The following is a 12,836-nucleotide window of genomic DNA, read 5'->3' on the forward strand; positions in this document are numbered from 1 at the left end:
AGCAGCTCAGGCAGCATCTGTGAAACAACAAGTTAGTCTACTTTTCATCACTGAAGACCCTCCCTCTGGATTGGGAGGAGACTTCTTCCGTTCTCCTCTGGTCTTCTGCTTGAGTTTTCATTCAAATTTTGCCTACATTTAATTCCATTAGCCATTAGGCTATGAAACTGATACAAACATCTAAAAATTTGTTGCATGCCTTCTTGGAGTGAATATTAATCTTTGTGGTTTAGTGAAATTATTAAAATGTAGCCAGGATTTTAATTTAGTCTTAGTTCCTTTGCTCACTCTTTCAACAAAGAATGTATCAACACACAGGTCCCAATTAGAACAGTATTGTTGTAGGAAATTGCTGAATGGAGCCCAAATTCTTCAACTGGATTTAAGTAAGGTTGTTGGTGGGGGGGAGGGGAAGAGATGGCCAAAATAAAACGAGATTTGGTGATTTTGTTTTAAAAAAAGGTACAGAATACAATTACACACAGTATTTTTCTCGCTCAGGCACTGGCTTTTACCCTTTCTTTGTAAAGGAGACATTCTGAAGCACCTGGGTGTCCAATTAGGACTTCAGTTTTTAAAATCGCGATTAGAGTCAAGTTCCCAGTGTAATCTCTCATGGTGGACCTCTGGGGTCTATTCAAAATTCTACACAGCAGATGCACTGTCTCAGTTTCCAAACTAATTCAAAATCCTATATCCTGTGGGAGATTCAAAACCATCTGTGTTATGAGCTATATCTTTAACTGGTTTACAATCTGTACTGAGAATCTGCGTTGCAAGTGTAGCTGCATAAGTGGATGACCAAAATTTCTTCCATATCTCGACTAAATGTCCTATCTTTTATCGCTTAACATTAGATAGTCAATTCCTAGTAATAGACTGTTTTATTGTTTTACTATAGCATCAGGACAGCATTTTCCTAGCAATCGATCATGTATCAAATTAGATTGGTTCAGTTGATTTTACTCTTGCCTCTAATACGATCAATCTAGAGTTGTTGAATGGTCAGGGACAGGAGGATGTGACTGTGAGTCAGCAGGTATGGGGATCCAGGATGTAATGATGGAGGAGCCTCGGCCTTTGACTTTGACCAACAGGTACAAAGTACTTGCTATCTATTTGAATGAGAACATTGACTGCAGAGTGGTTGGGCAAATTGACCATAGCACCATGATGCAGGAGGCAATTCAACTGGGGGAATTGAAGATGATTGTGGTAGTGATGGGGGACAGCATAATCGGGGAATAGATGCTGTTCTTTGCAGCCACGACTGGGAGTTTCCAAGATGGTATTGGCTGCCTGGTGCCAGGATTAAAGACATCTCCTGGCTGGAGAAGAACTTGAAGTGGGAAAAGGAGCATCCAGTTGTCCTGTTCCACATAGGAACCAACGACACAGGTAGAACTAGGAATGATCTGCTAGGAGTGTTTCAGGAGTTTGGGTCCAAATTAAAAAACAGATTGTTAATTGAGCCATGTGCCAATTGGTATAAGAATGATTAAATGTGTGGCTCAAAGAGCCATGTGGGAGGCAGGGGTTGGATTTCATGGGCCACTGGCACCAGTACTGGAACAAGAGGGAGCTCTTGTGGTACAATGGGCTCCACTTGAACAAGGTTGGGCCCAGTATCCTGGTGAATTGAATAACTAGGGTAGTAGAGAGGGCTTTAAGCTAAAAGTGGTGAGGTAGTGGCAAGGGAGGATTCAGGAAACGGTAAATTCAAAAGCAGCAAGGCAACTGTCAAGGCATTAGACCAGAGCAGCATTTTGGTAAAAATAAGCAGAGTGAGTCAGGAAGGAACAGTAACGAAGGTAATATGGCATTAGTGACTAAGGTAACATCAGGGAAAATTGCAAGTAGTTCAAAGCCAAAGGCACTATATCTGCACAAAACATTTGCAACAAATTAAATGAATTAACAATACTGAAATTAATTGGTTTGATCTAATAATTATTGAAGAGACGTATTCGCAGAAGTGACCAAGGGTGGGAACAAAGTATTCCAGGGTCTTTGACTTTTAGAAGAGATAGGCAAAATGGAAAAGGGGGAAAGCTAGCTCTGATAGAGTCATACAGCACAGAAACAGGCCCTTCGGCCCACCATGTCCGTGCCGGCCATCAAGCCTATCTATTCTAATCCCATTTTCCAGCACTTGGCCCGTAGCCTTGTATGCTATGGCATTTCAAGTGCTCATCTAAATACTTCTTAAATGTTGTGAGGGTTCCTGCCTCTACCACCCCTTCAGGCAGTGTATTCCAGATTCCAACCACCCTCTGGGTGAATTTTTTTTCCTCAAATCCTCTATAAACCTCCTGCCCCTTATCTTAAATCTATGCCCCCTGGTTATTGACACCTCCGCTAAGGGAAAAAGTTTCTTCCTATCTATGCCCTCATAATTTTGTATACCTCAATCAGGTCCCCCCTCTGCCTGATAAAGAAAGTAAAAATAGAACATAAGAGTCGACTAGCAAGAGGCATAAAAACAGATTGAAAATGTTTCTATAGTTATGTGAATTGGAAAAGATTAGTGAAAGTAAACATGGGTTCGTTAGAGTTAAGAGACAGGTGAACTTAAAATGGGGAGTAAGGAAATGGCAGAGACATTAAATACTTGATATCTGTCCTCATGGCAGAATACACAAAAAGCATTCCAGAAATAATGGAGAACGAAGGGTCTAGCAACAACGAGGAACTTAAAGAAACCAGTGTAAGTAACAAAATAGGTCTGGAGAAATTAATGGGACTAAGTAGTGCTAAATCCCCTGGACCTGACAACCTGCATCCTTGGGTTTTAAAAGAATTAGCTGCAGTAATAGTGGATGCAGTGGTTTTGATTTTCCTGAATTCCTTAAATTTTGGAACAGTTGCCCTGGAATAGAAGGTAGCAAACATAACCTCGCTATTTAAGAAAGGAGGAAGGGCCAAAAAAAGAGCTCATGGTGTAAGGCTAACAACATAACATGGAGAGAGGATTGGCTAGCTAATAGGAAGCAGAGAGTAGGGATAAATGGGGCATTTGTGGGTTGGCAAGCTGGAGCGCCAGAAGGGTCAGTGCTGGAGCCCCAACTATTCACAGCCTATATCAATGACTTGGATGAAGGGACTGAATGTATGGTTGCTAAATTTGCTGATGACATCAAGATGGTTAAGAGAGTAAGTTGTGAAGAGGATATAAAAAGTCTGCAAAGGGATATGGATGGGTTAAGTGATTGGACAAAATTTGGCAAATGGTGTATATTGTGGGAAAATGTGAACTTGTCCAATCTGGCAGGAAGAACAGAAAAGCAGTGTCTGATTTAGATGGAGAGAGATTGCAGAACTCTGCAGTACAGAGTGGTCTGGGTGTCCTGGTACATGATTCACAAAAAGTTAGTATGCAGATAACAGCAAGTGATCAGGAAAGCAAATGGAATGTTGTAATTTATTGCAAGGGGAATGGAATATAAAAGTCGTGAAGTTATACTACAGTTGTACAGGGCGTTGGTGAGATGAATGAGAGGTGATCTTATTGAAACATATAAGATCCTGAGGGGACTTGACAGGGTGGATGCTGAGAGGATTTTTCCCCTTGAAGGGGCATCTAAAACTCAGGGATACAGTTTAAAAAATTAGTGGTCTCCCATTTAAGGCGGAGATGAGAAATTTTTTCTCAGGGTCGTTAGTCTGTGGAATTCTCTTTACCAGAGAGCAGTGGAGGCAGGGTCATTGAATATTTTTTAAGGCAGAGCTGGATAGATTCTTGATTGACAAGGCAGTCAAAGGTAAAAGCGGGTACACAGGAAAAGCAGAGTTAAGGCCACAATCAGGTCAGCCAGGATCTTATCAATTGGTGGAGCAGCCTCGAATGGCCTACTCCTCCTAATTCGTACGTTTGTATGAAAATAGAGAACTATAGGCCAGTTAGCCTAACATCAGTTGTAGACAAAATGCTAGAATTTGTTGTTTGGGATGTGGTAACGGGATGGTTAGAAAATCATCTGCTTGAGCAGAGTGGAGAGAGATTTATGAAGTGGATATCATATTTTGAGGATGTAACTATTAAGATGGTGAAGGGGAAACTGGTAACATAGTGTATTTGGATTTTCAAACACAGTCAACAAGGTGCCACACAAGAGGTTATTACACAAAATTTGGACTCGTGGGATTGGTAGTAATACATCAGCATGGACTGAAGATTGATTAATGAACAGAAAACAAACAGGGCATTTTCCAGTTGGCAGGCTTTAACTAGCAGGATACCACAAGGATCAGGAATTGGACCTCAGCTATTCGCAATCTTTAACTATTTAGATGAGGAGACTGAGTGTACTGTATCCAAGTTTGCTGATGGTGCAAAGTAAGCAGGTAAAGAGGCTGCAGAGGGATAGACAGGTTGGATGAGTGGGCAAGAACATTGCAGATGGAATATCATCTGGTGAATTGTGAAGTTAACCATGTTGGGAGGAGAAGTGAAGCAGAATATTTTTTGAGTTGAGAGAGACTGGGAAATGCTTACAATTAGAGGAACCTGAATTTCCTTGTATATGAAGCACAGAAAGTTAACATGCAGGTGCAGAAAGCAAATAGGAAGGCACATGGTATGTTGAGCTTTTGTCACAAAGGGATTTGAGTAAACAAGTCTCAATACAATTATACAGGTCATTGGTAAGGCCACACCTGGAGTAGTGTGTGCAGTTTTGGTCTACTTAATGAAAGAAGCACATACTTGAATTAGAGGGAGTGCAGTGAAGGTTCACTAGACTGGTTCCTGAGATGAGGGATTGTTCTATGACAAGAGATTGAGTAGACTCGGCCTAGATTCCCTTGAGTTTAGAAGCATGAGAGATGATCTAATTGAAACATATAAAATTCGTAAGTGGCCTGACAGGGTAGATACTGAAGAAATGTTTCTCCTTACTGGGGAATTTAGAACACACGGCTGGCCATTTGGGACTGAGAAGAGAAATTTCTTTGCTCAAAGGGTTGTGAATCTTTGGAATTCTGTACCCCAGAGAGCTGTGGATACTCAGTTGTTGAGTATATCCATGACAGCGTTTGGGTACTAAGGGGATTTGGACTATGCGGAAGGTGTGGGAAGGTGGAGTTGAGTTAGATGATGAACCGTGATCTTCTTAAATGGTAGAGCAGGCTCAAAGGGCCAAATGGCCTACTGCAGCTCTTATTTCTTCTAAATTAGAAGGTCATTGAGTTCAAACCCCACTCCAGAAGTCGAGCATATAGTCCAGGATGACATTTTGGGACATAATTCAGGAAAGGCTGCATTATTTGAACTGTCACTTTAGCTGGACATACAAGATCCCATTGCATTATTTGAAAAAGGGAAAGGGGCTTCTCCCAGTGTCCTGGCTGATATTTATCCCTCACTGAAGGCCACCAAAAACAGATAAACTGGCCATTATCATCATGTTTGGTAACCTTGGCAACAACACAGCACAACAAATTAGTTGGCTATGAAGCACTTTGGGGCATGCTGAGGCCATGAATAATGCTATGCAAGTTCCTTCTGCTGATGTAGGCAGGCAAAGCAAAGAAACAAACATCGAGACATAGAAAATTTACTGCACTCGGTCCATTGGTTCTCTGCCAACACGAAAGAGCTACCCAGAATAATCCCAACTTTCCAACTTGGTCCATCGCCCTGCAGGTTCTGGCACTTGTGCATATCCAAGTATTTTTTAAATGCAATGAGGGTTTCTATCTTTACCAACCTTTCAGGCTCTGATTTCCAGATGCTGACACCCTTTAGAGGAAAATATTTCTCCTGAACTCTCCTCTAATCCCTCTACCAATTAGTTTAAAACATTGCTCCCTCTGGTTATTGACCTCTCTGCTGAGGGAAATGGGTCCTTTCTATCCACTCTATCTGGGCTCCTCGTAATTTTATACACCTCAAATAAATCTTCCCTCAATGTCATTTGTTCCAAAGAAAACAACTATGGCCTATCCAATCTTTCAACGAGCTATAAGCTATAATTCTCGAGCAACATCCTCTCCGATCTTCTCTGTCCCTTCTCTCGTGTGATCACTTCCTTCCTGCGGTGACCAGAGATGGATGCAGCAATCAATGATTTGAAAAGGGAATTGGATGGCTACTTGAAGGAAATAAACTTGAAGGGCGATGGGGATCAAGCGGTGGGGGCTTGGACTGACTGAATAGCTCTGTGGAGAGCCGGCATGAACTCAGTGGGCCAAATGGCCGCCTTCTGTGCTGTAAATGACTGACTCTTTAATACTCTAGCTGTGGTCTAACTAGTGTTTGTTACAGTTTTAGCATGACTTTCCAGCTCTTATACTCTATTCCTCAGTTAATAAAGGAAAGTATCCAATGTGCCTTGACTTTCTTATCTACCTGTCATGCTACTTTCAGGGATCTGTGAACATGCAATCCAGGGTTCCTCCGTTCTTCTGTACTTCTCAGTATCCTACCATTTATTGTGCATTTCCTTAGATGTTTGCCTTCCCCAAATACATTGACTCACACTTCTCCACATTGAATTACATTTGCTGCTTTTCTGCTCAACTGCCAGTCCATTGATATCTTCCTGCAATCTGCAACTTCCTTTATGATCAACCACACAGACAATTTTTGTATCATCTGCTGACTTCTTACTCATGCCCCCCTACATGAAAGTATTAATCATTGATTATATACCACAAAAGGCTAGGGAGCTAGTACTGAGCTCTGCGGAACCCCACTGACAACAGCCTTCCAGTTACAAACACATCCGTTGGTCATTATCCTTTGCTTCCTACCATTGAGTCAGTTTTGGATCCATCTTGCCACTTTGTCTTGGACGTCATGGGCTTTTTCTTTTCTGCCTGCCATGTGTAACTTTGTCATAAGCCTTGTCAAAATCATAGATTCATCAAGCCATAGAATGGTTACAGTACAGAAAGAGGCTGTTGTGTCCTGTTGTGTCCATGTCGGCTCTCTGCAAGAGCAACTAAGCTAGTCCCGCTCCCCCATCCTTTCCCCGCAATTCTGCAATTTTCTTTTATTCGGATAATTATCCAATTCCCTTTTGAAAGCCATGATTGAATCTGCCTCCACCACACTCAGGAAGTGCATTCCAGATCATAACCACGCTGCATAGAAAAGTTTTTCCTCATGTTGCCTTTGGTTCTTTTGCCATTCAGCTTAAATGAGTGTTCTCTGGTTCTCAACCCTTCTGCCAATGCCAGTGGTTTCTCCTTATCTGCTCTGCCCAGACCACTCATTATTTTGAACACCTCTTATCAAATCTCATCTGAACCTTCTTCAAGGAGAACAGCAGCAGCTTCTGCAATCTATCCACATAACTGAAGTTCCTCATCCCTAGAACTGTTCAGGTAAAGCTTTTAGGAACATGGGAACATAGGAGCAGGTGTAGGCTATCAGCCGTCGAGCCTGCTCCGCCATTCAATTAGATCTGAGCTGATCTACCTCAACACCACTTTTCCGTGCTATCCCATATCCCTTTGTCGTTAGTTTCCAGATATCTATCAATTTCTGTCTTGAACATGCTCAATGATTGAGCTTCCACAGCCCTCTGGGGTAGAGAATTCCAAAGATTCACCACCTTCTGAATGAGGAAATTTCTCCTCATCTCGGTCTTAAATGGGCCTACCCCTTATTCTGAAACTATGGCCCCTGGTTCTAGACTCAGCAGCCAGGGGAAATATCCTATCTCCATCCACCCTGTCATGCCCTGTAAGAATTTACATGCCTGTAAGTCTCAATGAGATCATCCCTCATTTTTCAAAACTCTAGGAGAATACAGGCCCAGTTTCTTCATTCTGTCCTCTTAAGACAATCCTGCCATCCCAGGATTAGTCTGGTGAACCTCCTTTGCACACACTCTATGGCAAGTATATCCTTCCTTAGGTGAGGAGACCAAGACTGTACACAATACTCCAGGTTGGGTCTCACCAAGGGTCTATACAGTTACAGCACGACGACTTTACTCCAGTACTCAGAACCCCTTGCGATGAAGGCCAACATACCATTTACCTTCATAATTGTTTGCTGCACTTGCATGCGAGCTTTTAGTGACTCATGAACAAGCACACCCAGGTCCCTTTGGAAATCAATACTTCTGAAAGTCTCCATTTAAGAAACACTCTACCTTTCTGTTTTTTCTACCAAAGTGAATAGCTTCACACTTATTCACGTTATATGCCATCTGCCACGCTTTTGCCCATTCACTTAGCCTGTCCAGGTCCCCTTGAAGCCTCCTTGCATCCTCCTCACAACTTAAATTCCCACCTAGTTTTGTGTCATCAGCAAATTTGGAAATATTACATATCGTTCCCGTGTCCAAAGCATTTACATGGATTGTGAACTGCTGTGGCCCTAGCACTGATCCTTGCGATAACAGCGTGCTATCCTGAGAATGACCCGTTTATTCCTACTCTCTGTTTTCTGTCCATTAACTTATTCGCAATTCATACCAATATATTGCCACTAATCCCATGTGCTCTAGTTTGTTTACTAACCTCTTGTGTGGGACCTAATCACAAGCCTTCTGAAAATCCAAAAACACTGGTTGTCCTTCATCTATGCTGCAAGTAACATCCTCAAAAATTTCCAACAGGTTTGTCAAACATGATTTCCCTTTCATAAATTCATTTTGACCACCCAACCATCATTATTTTTCAAAGTATCTAATTATCACATCCTTTATAATAGATTCTAACATTTTCCCTACTACTAACTTGTCTGTAGTTCCCCCTTTTTTTCTTTCCCTCCTTTCTTAAATAGTGGGGTTACATTTGCTACTCTCTAGTCTGCACTCAATTGTCAAGAATCTGTAGAATTTTGTAAGATAACCACCAATGCATCCGCTATCTCTATAGCCACCTCCTTCAACACTCTGGGATGTAGCTCATCTGGTCCAAGGGATTTATCAACCGTCAATCCAGTTATTTTTTTTTGACTACTACCTCTTTATTCCTACTAATTTCTTTCAGTTCCTTATCTTCACAAGTCCCTTGGTTTCCTAGTATTTCTGGGAGATTTTCTGTAACTTCCTCTGTGAAGGCAGACACAAAGTAATTGTTCAGTTTCTCTGCCATTTCCCTATTCTCCATTATAAATTCTCTGTCTCCACCTGTAGTGGACTCACATTTGTCCTTGCTAATCTTTTCCTTTTCACATACCTAAAATAGCTTTTACTGTCTACTTTTATGTTTCACGCTAGCTTGCATTCATATTCTCTTTTCCTTTTATCATTTTCTTAGTCATCCTTTGCTGGATTTTAAATTGCTCCCAATCCTCGGACTTAGCACTTTTTATGGCAACCATATAAACCACTTCCTTTGATCGAATGCAATCTTTAACTTCTTTTGTTAGCCACGGTTGATTCATCCTTCCTGTTGGGTTTTTGTGTCTTAGAGGAATGAATATTTGATGAAGACTATATAATATTTGAAATACTAGCCATTGCCTGTCTACTGTCAAATCTTGGACTGTATTTTCCCAATCCACCATACTACCCTTCATACCTTCATTGTATCCTTTAGAACCATAGAAAAATTATGGCACAGAAGGAGGCCATTCAGCCCATTGTGTCTGTGCTGGCCGAAAAAACATTGTTCAGGTTTAAGACCCTAGTTTCATAATGAAGTATATCGCTTTCAAATGTTATGAAAGTGATTCGATTTTTTGTTGAATATTTTTTGAGGACATATATAAATTGTGGAATTGGATTCATTTTTTTGGAAGGTTGGAGATCTCATAGTTGCTGGACTCTTTTTTAAAGTTTGCTGAATGGACACTTGAGATTTTGTGACGAAAACGACCTTTACTGGAAGTCACGTCTTAATTTTCCTGATGTTACCATAGTCACTAATGCCGTATTACCATCGTTACACTCTCTGTTCCTTCTGAGATGTTGTCTTGGTCAGTTGGGGTGTGGACAGTGTTGAAAAGCAGTTGGAGATGAACCTGCCAAGAGAGCAGCCACCATCAGCTCATCCTTTTCCATCTCTTTGAGAAGCCCTGAGAATCAAGTGCAAGAAATAGAGAAACTGATACCACATTTCTCCTGAAAAGCAGGCCAGAAACTCCTGATGTTGCATTTCTCCTGGAAAGACTGCTCGGCTGATCCTTAAGGTCGCTTGAAAAGAATTGTTTCAGAAAGATCAGAGTGACTGCCATCTATGCGTATTTGGGACGGCAGAATAAAGGGCCCACTGATATCATTCCCAATTTTCTTTTTCTTCAAGAATTAACAAATACTTTAGCCAAAGCATATTGATTTTATTTTTAACCTGTCTGTGTATTTCGAAGGGAATATCTACATTTACTGGCATATTTCAAACTGTGTTAAAGCTTTGCATCTTTATTGACTAAATCCTGTTTTATAATAAATTAATAATGTTGTTTATTAAAGAAACCTGGTTGGTGGAATTTATTCTGAAATAAAAATAGAGTTTACGATTGACTGTATTGGTAACTGGATAAACTTTTAAATATATGTTGTGACCTGTGGATAACTGGAACTAGAAACGACAGTGCACTCCTCCCACCTCGGTCATAGCATACAATTGGGCGCTTGTCCGGGATAACCCAATGCCAATCATGTGCAATTCTAAGTGGGGTAATAATAATTGAAAAGAGGAAAAGTAAAACAACAGGTTTCTTGTGCATTAGACTAAAGCTTACACTCCCAGAATTACTTAGAATTGCACGTTGTTGGCATTGGGTTATCCCGGACAAGCCCCAGTTGTATGTTATGACCTAGGCGGAAGGAGTGCACTGTCTTTTCTAGTTCCAGTTCTCCACAGGTCACAACATATATTTAAAAGTTTATCCAGTTACCAATACAGTCAATCGTAAACTCTATTTTTATTTCAGAATAAATTCCACCAACCAGGTTTCTTTAATAAACAACAAAATTATTAATTTATGATAAAACAGGACTTGGTCGCTATGACCTTTCTGGGGAAGGAAGATGTATCGCTGAGCGATTTGAGAAACTAAACCAAAGTTAGACTAAAGGAATTGGATGAAAAGTTGGTGTTAGAGTGAAAACTAGGAACTAAGAAAGCAGACATAATTGAAGTAATAACACACCATTTGAAATTGGTAGGAGACAAAGGTGAACCAGATGGTAGTGCAGTTGAATTAGCCAAAATTCAGTTGCAGATGAGGCAGCTTGAACTTGGCAAAGAAAAAGAAATAGAATTGAAAAAACTTAAGCTTGAACAGGAAAGAGAATTGACAATGATAAAACTTGAACTAAAGTTTCAAAGAGAAAGTGAAAGAGAAGGAAGGGAATTGAAGTTAAAAAAAGATGAAAATAAGACAAAGGAGTGGTCTTGACTCCAGTGAAACTTTTGTTGGGGAAAGATCTGATTCCAGCCCAGAACCCAGTGGAGAGCCATTTAAATTGTGCAAGCCCTCCTGAAATTTGAGGAAAGGAACGTAGAGGCATTTTTCATTTCTTTTGGAAAGATAGCCAAACAAGTGAAGTGGCTGAAGGAAAGCTGGACACTGCTTATGCAAGGCAGGTTGATGGGCAGAGCTCATGAAGTTTATGTCATGCTTTCTGAAGAGGCTTCTGCAGATTATGAGATGACAAAAAATGCTATTCTTGCTACTTATGAGTTGGTCCCTGAAACTTAGCAGAAATTTCAGAACCTCTGGAGACAGTCTGAGCTGATTGCTATAGAATTTGAGAGGATAAAGCAAATTAATTTTAATTGTTGGATGCTGGCAGTAAAGATGGAAGCCACGTATGAGAACCTTAGGGAAGTGATTCTCTTAGAAGAATTTAAAAATTCATTTCCTCCGTTCAGAAGAACCCATGTAGAGAACCAGAAGGTTTCAACAGCCAGACAGGCAGCTGAAATCGCTGATGATTACAAGCCCAAACTCTTTGTCCGTCACCCCCACAAATCCAAGAAGCATAGAAGGTGGGAGGGTGAAAAGAAGGCAAGTAGACGGGGACAAGAAGGGACAGTTGGGAATGCCCCGGGATCATCTCCTCAGGCCAGAAAGAAAGATGCTGAGGGTGGAAGTGAGGTCTGCAAGCCGAAGTGTTTCCATTGTCACAAGGGGGATACCTTTGTGCAGAATGCTGGAAATTGCAGGGTAAACCCATGGATTTATTCGGGTACACAAAGTCAATCCAGAGAAAGGGGCCCTAACCGAGAGTACGACAGATCAGGCTATAACTTTGCCTGCAGCTGTCTGGCCAAGTACAGAAAATGCTGTGAGTGACGTGAACAGGACACCTGCAATTTATAGGGCATTCTTGTCAAAAGGAAAAGTAATTCCTTATCCCTCAAGTGAGGCAGGTAAACCTATAGTTATACTTAGGGATACAGGAGCCACCTGAATTCTTTTGTTGAAGAAAGGCACAACTTTTCCACCAGAGAGCGCACTGAATACCAAGGTTTTATTGAATGGTATTGGCAGGGAGTATATACCCATATGTTTGCATCAGTGCACCTGGAGTATGACCTGATATCTGGAATGGTAACTGTAGCACCTCTAATTCCCATAGTTTGCCTGTAGATGGAGTTGACTTACTCCTGGGGAATGATTTGGCTGGAGCGAAGGTGGTAGCTTCTGCTGTAGTCATGGAAAGACCAAGTGAAGTCAAAGAGACAGAAAAGTTACAGGAAAAGGTTCCAGGAATTTTTCCTTCACGTGTAGTGACCCAAGCAATGGTTAAACAAGTTCCATTGTCAGAGGCCAAATTGGCACCACAGACAGAGATCCGAATATCTGAAACTTTCTTTGGAGATTTGGATAATCAGAAGGAAATGTTCAGTAAGTCTTTTCTGAACAAGACTCAGCAAGCCGATCCAGAGTTCAATAAAGTGGCTCAATCGGCTGTAACTGAAGC

The 12,836-nt window shown here is 41.2% G+C and overlaps 1 protein-coding gene across 1 annotated transcript in view; it reads left to right on the forward strand.

The window, feature by feature from the left end:
• Positions 1-12,836, forward strand: part of LOC137370287 (golgin subfamily A member 4-like) — a 282,307-nt gene that overhangs the window by 94,504 nt on the left and 174,967 nt on the right.

The sequence above is a fragment of the Heterodontus francisci genome, chromosome 5 (genome assembly GCF_036365525.1).
Source record: "Heterodontus francisci isolate sHetFra1 chromosome 5, sHetFra1.hap1, whole genome shotgun sequence".
NCBI classification, from domain to species: domain Eukaryota; kingdom Metazoa; phylum Chordata; class Chondrichthyes; order Heterodontiformes; family Heterodontidae; genus Heterodontus; species Heterodontus francisci.